This window comes from Barbus barbus (assembly GCF_936440315.1).
Source record: "Barbus barbus genome assembly, chromosome: 2".
Taxonomy (NCBI): Eukaryota; Metazoa; Chordata; class Actinopteri; order Cypriniformes; family Cyprinidae; genus Barbus; species Barbus barbus.
Window position 1 is genome coordinate 3134725 of NC_136730.1, and position 10411 is coordinate 3145135.

At 34.4% G+C, this 10411-nt stretch overlaps 1 long non-coding RNA gene across 1 annotated transcript; it reads left to right on the forward strand.

Annotated features, from left to right (window-relative positions):
• Positions 1-2961: 2961 nt before the first annotated feature.
• Positions 2962-7559, forward strand: LOC306884420. The gene is made up of 4 exons (XR_013785440.1): positions 2962-3237; positions 3905-3986; positions 4221-6342; positions 6683-7559. It is a non-coding gene; the product is annotated as an uncharacterized lncRNA (long non-coding RNA).
• The last annotated feature ends 2852 nt before the right edge of the window (positions 7560-10411 follow it).

The following is a 10411-nucleotide window of genomic DNA, read 5'->3' on the forward strand; positions in this document are numbered from 1 at the left end:
TTTGCTTATGCATTTGAATCTCACGCAGCAGGATACAGGATACAATGAATCACTTGCATTAGCTAAACTTTAACCTCATGCAGTAAGTCAAATTTCCACCTCTGTTACAAGCGGATCAAGGAAGTAAATCAGTCAGATAATAAAAAGTGTGATACTTGGTCCCACTTTATATTAGGTGGCCTTAACTACTATGTACTTACATATAAATTAATCATTTGATACAATGCACTTATTGAGTATGTATATGTTCTTACATTGTACTTATATTAAAAAAAATACCTATATGTATTTACATCTGTAATTAACTTCTGTAATTACATTTATAATTACACTGTTGATCCATCCCTTACAACTTAACCCACCCTTAAACCTACCCATACCACCAAGCCTGTCCCTAACCTTACCCATATCTCACCTCAATGGCAGCAAAAGTGTGTTGCAATACAATATGACCACAGTAAGTACATTGTACATATTTTTTCATTTAAGTACATAGTAGTTAAGGCCACCTAATATAAAGTGTGACCTGATACTTTTGCTGATTTAGTTAAAGTTTTGTTTTTTTGTCCATTGTGTTAAATGTACAGTGTAAACAATATTACAGAAGCTTATATAATGTAACTTTATATACGGTAGATGAATGTTGCTTTTGCACAAACATCCTTTTGTAAATAATGCAATCAAGAAAACTCACATTTCAGAAAGAAATGTGAATTTATCTGATCCCTGCAGAATTCATGTGGATTCAGGTAGTTTCACATTTTTCCTCTTCTTCCATAATTTTCAGGAGCACAAGCCTCCTATCCTATGGAGAGACTAACATATGAATTAGTTGCACAAAACTACAGTCCATATGGGTTGTAGTCTGCCCAGGTGAAGTGAAAGACGGGAGGCGAGAATGAAAACCCGAGGCACAGAACTGGTAGTCCGATAGTTCGCACAAGCACACCCTTCACATACGTCAAGGAGCGGATATAAAACAGAAAAGGAAACACTTTGACAAACGCTACAAACAAAACGAAACAGATGAACAAAGTAGTGTTCTATAACAATCAGCGGGTGAGCGGCCAACTCTCTCTTTCGTACGCAAGTTCTAAGGAAAGAAAATTACGTGAGGCGAAGTATGGTGTCCCATACTTGGAATTTGTGCTCTGCATTTAACCCATCCAAGTGCATGCACGCGCACAGTGCTGCGGCGCCCGGGGAGCAGCTGTTGCGGGTTCGGTGCCTTGCTCAAGGGTCTCACCTCAGTCGTGGTACAGAAGGAGGAAGACAGCGCTGGACATTCACTCCCCCCACCAGACCTGAGACTCGAACCCGCGACCTTCAGGTTACCGACTCTCTATCCATTAGCAACATACTGTAGGAAAAGCATTACATTTTTATGTGTAAATGGCATTTTTATATGAGAAAATATATGTAATATATTAAACAAAATAGCCTATAGTTGCTAAAGAAAAATTGTACATGTGGATAAATAAAAGTTTTTTTTTTATTTTTATTATTATTATTTCCTTATGTTATGGGAAACATAAAAAAGGCAATAAAAGCCAACAATACTTATGTCCATCTTTTATATTAATTTATATAATATCAAAATACCTCGACATGTTAAGATGGATACACATGTACAAGACACATACGTCCAAAAATGTTTTACACATACATAAACATAGATATTTGTATATGGTATATATATATATAAGTAAGTAAAGTAAAGTAAAGTATATTTATTATATATAAAAAAAATATATATATATATATGCTAACATATGAAATTGTCCTCATTTCTAATAGGTTTCGTATATGTTTTTACTTAATATGACAATGTATTTAATGCATGCATATTTAATATATGTGCATATGCATGTGTGTATGGGTATATGTGAGGATTTCATCACTGTTGTCCACCAGATGACGCTCAAATGCAGGTGATGTGATCTTCTGCTCATAGTTTATTCTGTGAGCTTTCTTCCTGCATCTGACTCTCCATTTGTATGTTTTGTAATACAGCTGATTAACAGACTTCATGTGTGTAATTCTTCTAATTATTTCATGTGTCGTTCTCAACACTTGCTGTTCATAGAGAATTGTAAAACTACATAAAGAAACACCAGTGATGTTTTAAACAAATCTTTGTACAATACCAATACTGTAAGAATCCTGATGTTTTATCATGAAATTTGTCTTAATTTAAAGATAGAGGAGGATCACAGTTGGAGAACTGCAGATGCTAGTTGGGTCTTGTGTTCACCAAAAGTACGCCAGGTCTCATGTAACCACAAGTTGTTATAGAGAAGTTTGCCACATTATCCATGGTTTTATATTTAATAAGGGTGCCGATATTTCTGGAGCCCACTTGTGAGTACTTTTCACTCCTGGTGGAATTGCAGGTTGTGTAACAAGTCAAGTGCTGCCTCCAACATTAACTGTGCAGTGAAACAAAAATCCCTATATGTGACAGATTTAAAAAAAAAAAAAATCAGCACTCAAAATAAATATCAAGTAAAATCAAGTAAATTCAGAGCATAGGTGATTCTGTAATGAGCAGAAATGCAATTAATCTTAAAAGGAACCCTGCAAGAAAGAATATGTTGTTTGAAAGGTCTATAAAAAAGCCATATTGTTAAAGGAATGTTCAGTATTGCGATTTTTAAAAGGTGTTTTAAGTAGATGCACTGCATTGTGATTAGGGTTAAAGGAAATATCCATGTAAACTTAACAGATTTACCAGCCCTTTTTTATTATTATTTTAAATGTTTTTTAGTTTTTTAGTTAATTGTATTTTCATATAATACGAATCTTTGTTTTATATTTTCATAATGTTAGTTATGTGTCTTGTTTTAAAATGTTTTTTTTTTTTTTTTTTTGGCCCGCTTTGAGTTATTACTCCTCAAGAGACTTTTATTTTGATGCTGATAAGTGACAAAAAAAATTAAATAAAATAAAGACGTTTATTTTGAAGAGCGGTTCAAGCAAAAGCAGGTTGTGGCTAGAAGGGATACAGCTCCGACCAGAAACTAACAATGACATTAAACTTTATTCCCATTAGACTGTTTTATTAACGTCTACACCTACCCAACATGCAAAAATAGTAATCATCGGTGTACAGTGTGACCAGAAATATGCTGTATTGATGTGCGCATGCCCAGTAGAGCTACAGCTGTATCCCTTCTAGCCTTAACCGCAGAAGACGATCGCAGATGGACGAATTTACGGAAGCACGGAGTAACGGAGGCAAGTAAGAGAATTGAAAACAGCAGAAAGGTGAAATTAGGACTTATAGTTTCGTTTTGTTTTTAAACATTGAATAGCTTCTTTTATGCTCTGACAGTAAAACTGAACTTTGATGTTTGTGTTCTTTAGTCTGTGCTCTGAAAAATAAATAAATAATAATAAAAATAAAAAACCTGACTTAGTTTATAACATAGTGTCCTCTAAGGTTAATATGGTCAGCTGGGTACTGTTGATAGTTAGAAGAGATAAAGAGGCTTTTTAACTCTTGCGCCAGATTTACACTGCAAAGGTGACAGAGAAGCCCTTCTGGAGTGGCATTTAGGTGGCTTTACACAGACTGATTAATGCGGCTCAGAGGTGGCATGAATACATTAACACTGCATTTCTGTATACTTTGATGTGCCAAAGACCAGGCATAATTCAGTCTGATTTAAGCTGGCATTGTAATGCCATAAGATGTCATGCTATTGTATAGTAAGTTGTAATATACTGAAGAATTAATACACTGAAGAGCTGAAACAGATTTTTTGGTAAAATTACAACTTAAACAATTTTAACATTTCAAATGTTAGCCTTAATTTATAATGATCAATAGGCAGATGTTGTATTGCTTTTTGTATAAATTACTCCTGCAAAATGCAAATAGTATTGTATTTGCTTGTTTCAGCTGTTACGGTCAATGCAAGGAACATACACAGGAAAAAACCCAAACGTCAGGGCAAGAGCAAAGAGCAACCTCTCAAAATGCTGTAAGACAATGTTTTTATGCATTACTCATTGAATCTGAATTACTGGATATTAATACAAAGATGTGATTGCACTATATGAAGCAAAGTTGTTGCATAAACAAACACACATTGCACAAATATTAAAATTAAATAGTTTAATCTACATATCAGCAGTGCTTAGTTTTATTAGAAATTAATGTAATACAAATTGTATGATGCGATAGAATTCAATATTTGTTTTTTTTTTTCCTGTAGATCAGTTTTCAATCATCTCGAAAAACAATTGGTTGCACTCTATCTGAGAGATTTCTCTCTAGTCCAGCATAGCTTGCAGAGATTGAATCTTATCATCGGGAAATTTGAAGACGACTTCAGACGTGCTACTGGAGCATTTACAAATGCAACATATGCAGAAGTTACCGGAGGCTTGATGGTGGGTTTGGGGTTAGTTTTAGCTCCAGTTCATCGGTGCATTTCTGCTCTTATCACAGGAGCAGGAGTAGTTGTGGTTTCAGGCGCTGCAATCGCTGATCAAATCTGGAACAAGAAGATCATGAGCCTGCAGGCCAAGTTAAAACAAGACACTGAAGCTGAACTGAGGAAATTTCAGTGTAAAATCAGCCCTATGATGGACAAGATGAATGAGATCAGCCAGCATGTTCATGAAATACTGAGAGACCTCAGTTACCCAGAGCGTGATGTTGGGTATTTAAATAAATATTTTTCATCTGCCAGTGAATTAGTGCGCTTCATGCAGATATATGACATTAGTGTACTGGCTGCGCAGATACAGTCTCAAACGTCATGTTTGATTGGAGCCAGTTTCCTCGGAGTTCTGCCAGTTAGAATGACACTTGATCAGATGTGGATAGAAATAGTTCAGGTAGAGAATGCCATGGAAGAAATTACTAAAACAATAGACAGAATAGCAAATCAACCTGCCTAAATTACGTCATTTATATAAATTCACATGAAGTGCTTTTGCTCTGCGTTGTTTTTCAAAAGAATTGTGTTTTATGCATAACTATTACAATTCTATGTTCCCAAATAAGACGTGTACATTTAAGTTTATATACTTTAATACAAAGTAAATGTAAAGTTAATTATCAGTCTTTATTTAAAATAGCCTTGCTGTAGGAGAACTAAACGGGGAAAACATTAACTATATATATTTTGTTTGCTAATGCACGAAGAGGTTCTGTTTATAACCTACCCATTATTTTCAGTCTAATAACTGTTGCTTTAAAACAGCTTCTTAATGAATCAACATTACTAGAATGAATAAGTTGTCTTGTAAAAAATATTGTAACAGTACATTGAGGCCATCTAGTTGTGAAAATCATAAATAAGTAAAAATTGATGGGTACTCACGTCACAGATGATGTTATGATTATGGATCACGTGCAGGACGGACTGGCCATCGGGAGCACTGGGAGAATTACAATTTGGCCCGCTGCCCTATGTATTTTTGTTGTTGTTGTTGTTGTTGTGTTTGTTGCCTGACGAATGTACTAAAGTGATTATTTCTGAAATTGCCATTCAATAATATTGATTTTTTAAAAATGAATTAAAATAATACATCATGAATCGGTTATGTGAGACTGGAGAATGGAGTGGAAGCGACCAGGTGGAGCAGAGGCGAAACTGTCCCGTTCAGGACTTCAAGTGCTGACACTTTATTTACATCTGTAAATAGACTATTGTAGTTTTGTTGTATTGTAGTTTTGTATTTGTATACTTAGTTAAACATTAGACTGCTAGCAAATGTTAGCAATAGCAGTGATTTCATTACTGCAAAATTACCAAAAGGACACAATTACTATTGTAAAGTGTAGGAGCACACACACATATATATGTGTGTGTGTGTGTGTGTGTGAGTGTGTGCATGTTTATGTGGTTTATGAGGACACAAATTTGTATAATGACATGGGTATGACAGAGGTATTACAATATGAAGGTGGTTTACGAGGACACTGCCTATGTCCCCGTAATTCAAAAGGCTTAAAAAACATACTAAATGGTGTTTTTTTGAAAATCTAAAAATGCACAAAGTCTCCTGTGAGGGCTAAGTTTAGGTGTAGGGTTGGTGTAGGGCAATAGCACACACAGTTTGTTCAGTATAAAAACCATTACGCCTATGGAGAGTCCCCATAAACCACAAAAACCAACGTGTGTGTGTGTGTGTTATTCCCTTTGAAAATATGTAATTATAATAACATACTTGGTATTCCAGTAAAGGAGATGGTAGAGTGTTTAGGTATTAAGATGTGTAACGATCAAAAGGAGAGAAATTATTTGAATTTTACACCAATAATTAAGAAAATTAAACAAAAAATACATTCATGGTTAATGAGAGATCTGTCACTAAAAAGAAGTCGTGACGTATTGTCAAGTATGGTGACCCATACTCGAAATTGGTGCTCTGCGTTTAACCCATCCAAGTGCACACACACAGCAGTGAGTAGTGAACAAATGCACACACACACCGTGAACACACACCCGGAGCAGTGGGCAGTATTTATGCTGCGGCGCCCGGGGAGCAATTGGGGGTTCGGTGCCTTGCTCAAGGGCACCTCAGTCGTGGTATTGAGGGTGGAGAGAGCGCTGGACATTCACTCCCCCCACCTACAATCCCTGCCGGCCGGGGACTCGAACCCGCAACCTTTCGATAACGAGTCCAATTCTCTAACCATTAGGCCACGACTTCCCCACAAAAGAATATTATTATCCAAAACTGAATGGTTGTCACATTTAATCTATACGGCTCTTGTATTAGACATTCCACAATTGGTCATAAAAGAGGTGGATACTTTTTTGTTCAATTTCAACTGGAAGAATTGACCACATTATTTAAAAAAGACTATTGAAGATGGTGATCTTAATGAACTAGACATTATTACTGCTAACTGTGAACAAGTGGATTAAGGACTATGTGAAATTTAAAGGCAACATTTGGAATATCATCCCTGAGTTAATTTTTGACAAGTTGGGGGATTTAGATTTTCATTTTTTATTTATTTATTTTCTTTGAGGTGTAATTTTGATATTAACAAGGTTAAAGATAAAGCTTTCTTCTTTTCATAAACAGTTTTTTTTAAATGGATGCTCATTTTTAAACATAACTTTTCTCCACATAACTTAGTGATATGGAACAACAAATATATTACGTTTAAAAATAAGTGTTTTGTTTTATAGAAACTGGTACAATAATGGTATAATCTTGGCGAGACAGTTATTCAAGAATAATGGACATCTTTTTATTACTGTGAATTCCTTAATTATTATAAGATCCCTATAACTGCTAAAGAGTTTGCAGTAGTACACCGTTCCTAGTGGCCTTATTCAACTTTTGTCTGGCAATATACCTTCAAAGTCTATCCACTGATATTCTAATCAGTTGAGTATTAATGGTGTGAAATGGTGTGAAAATTATAGATAATAAATGTAATAACTTTTTATATTAAGAAATTATGTTGGACCACATTATTGGAATTTGTTATATGATCAGATTGAATGGAAAGAGGTCTGGAAACTACCCAATAAATACCGTCTCACCAGTAAAGTTAAAGAAGTTACAAATAAAGTTATTAATTTTATTCATTTGAAATTCATTTCACATGCATCTTTTGTAAGTTAGAGGGCTACCCACATGTTTTGGATTGATATTGAATATCTAATATTTCAATTTATAAAATTAAAGATTCGATTCTCTGGTAAATATATATTTTTTGTTGTATAAGAATAAGAGTTTGGAGCAAAAGTTGGTGATTCATTTAATACTTAAACTCTTAAAAATAAAGGTGCTTCATTATTCTTATTATTATAACCTTTATTTAACCAGGAAAGAAAACTCCCTGAGATTACAATCTCTTTTTCAGGAGTGTCCTGGCCAAGATAGGCGGCCCAAATTGACAAATACATGTAACAAACAATCACATACGATACACAAAATACTACACAAAAAAGAAAGTCGGTAAAAATACAGCCATTAGAAACATTTGCAAATCTCCAAATATTTCTCCAAACTACTTAAGTGTTTTAAAATATCTAACAGGCAGCTGATTTAACCTTAATTTAATTTGAAGAAAATTCCAGTCCGAAGGGGCAACATATTTAAAAGCCTTAGGGTACATTGAGATTATAATACAATTCTGAATGAAGTGGATAATTACCAACAGTTTTTTGTTGAATCAAACAACAGAGATACTGTGGTAATAAACCCTAAATTGCCTTATATATTATTAGGTACCAATGCATTTATCTTCGAACAGCAAGAGAGGACCAAGCAACTCTACTGTATAATGTACAATGATGTGTTAAATGTTTACAAACAGTGATAAACCGTAAGGCACCATGATAAACAGCATCTAAAGAGGAAAGAAGATAAGATGGTGCATGTTGGTACACTATATCCCCATAATCAAGAATTGGTAAGAATTTTCTTCCTTGCATAAAATGAAAAACAAGCCTTATTTTCCTTAATTTTTGTTTCAAATAATTAATATGTGAGCCAAAATTTAATGCGTTATCAATTCTAATTCTAGTGTTCTAATTCTAAATATCTAATACCCAGATATTTATATTCTGACTTTTACTAAAGTAATCAAATTTCCCTGCAATGTCCAGAGGGCAATCGAACGGTCTGACGTAGATCTAGAATTTGATAACAACATGAATTTTGTTTTAAAACCAACTTTAGAGTATAAAATCTTGCTTGAATGATATAAAAAACAGTCTGCAAATCACTCAAAGCTTCTTGTTTTGTAGGTGCAGAACAATAAATAACAGTGTCATCCGCTTAAAAAAATGGAAACTTGCTTTGCCAATGTTAACATCAACACAATTTATGTAGATAGTAAACAATAAAGGCCCCAATACAGAACCTTGAGGAACTCCCTTAACCACATCCAATAATTCTGATTTGCAGCCTTCAACCTGCACACATTGAGTTCTTCCTTTTAAATAAGCATTAAACCACAAAACTGCATTATCTGATAAACCAACATATCTCAGTCTATTTAACAGAATTTCATGGTCCACTGTGTCAAAAGCTTTCGTTAGATCAATGAATAGACATGCACAGAGGAGTTTTTCATCTAGAGACCCCAGTAAATAATTTAAGACTTTCAAAACAGCTGTAATAGTGCTATGCTTTTTATGAAATCCTGATTGATTATTAGACTGAAGTTTATGAACACGTAAATATTGCGTTAATTCATGATGCCATAGAAGACCTTTTTTGTCTAAATGGTTGCATAAATAACCTTTAACACCTTTCTGTTTCATAAAAGGTTCTTTCAGGCGAATAAGGTTCTTCAGCGTATAAAAAGGTAAGAAAGAGATGGTTCTTTAAAGAACCTTTAACTGAATGGTTCTTTGTGGAACCAAAAATGGTTCTTCTATGGCATTGCTTGAAGAACCTTTTTAAGCACCTTTATTTTTAAGAGTGTAGGGAAATATCATATAAACAAAAAAAAATGGTCTAATAATAAACCTAACATTACATTATTTAAAATTGAACCAAAGCATTACAATGAAGACTTAAAAGATCTAAGAAATAAAAAGCAAAAAGGATGTACAGAATGTTTTAATCCTTATCCCCAGTAGTTTCTTCTTCTTCTTCTCCTTCTCCTCCTCCTTCTTCTTCTTCTTCTTTTTCTGTTTGTTCCTTTTATGCTATTATGAATGTAACTGATAATAGTTGAAATCACTCTGATCCTCTATATATCTATGTTGTGTTACTGTTCCTGTTATGCAATTTTAAAAAAAAAAAACTCTTTCCACTGGTCATATACATCTGGGACAGCATGAGGGTGCATAAATGATAACAGAATGTTAATTTTTGTGTAGGGTTTCCTTTTAAAGAGCCAGATGTGATGCAAAGGACAGGAACACAAGATACGGTCACTGTGATTTTGAAAAGTAAGACATGTTCAGCGTCTGTCACTCTATAATAATAGCTATAAGCCATGACTTGAGTCACAAACAAACAATCTAATAAACAAATAAAAAGTCTCTGTTCAGAGAACTGTGAGATTTATGAAATTTTGAGTCGTAATCAATCCTTTATGGGTTAGAATTTGATTTATGCATTGGCTCAGATGGGTTAGGGACCATACATAAATTCAGGAAATTGGTGCCCTAAAAGCGGTGAATAAATAGTAAGATATTAATGGCAAATTGTTTAAATATGATATTCTGTACCTGATAGCGTCTACACTTGATATTATGTTATGCCTGGGAGTCAGTATAAAATAATAATAATTTAATAATTAGTTACATTTATATAGCACTTTTCTGTGTACTCAAAGCGCTTTATATAGAAGGGGGGGGGGGGGGGGGGGTCTCCTCAACCACCACCAATGTGCAGCATCCACCTGGATGATGCGACGGCAGCCATATTGCGCCAGAACGCCCTCCACACACCAGCTTATTGGTGGAGAGGA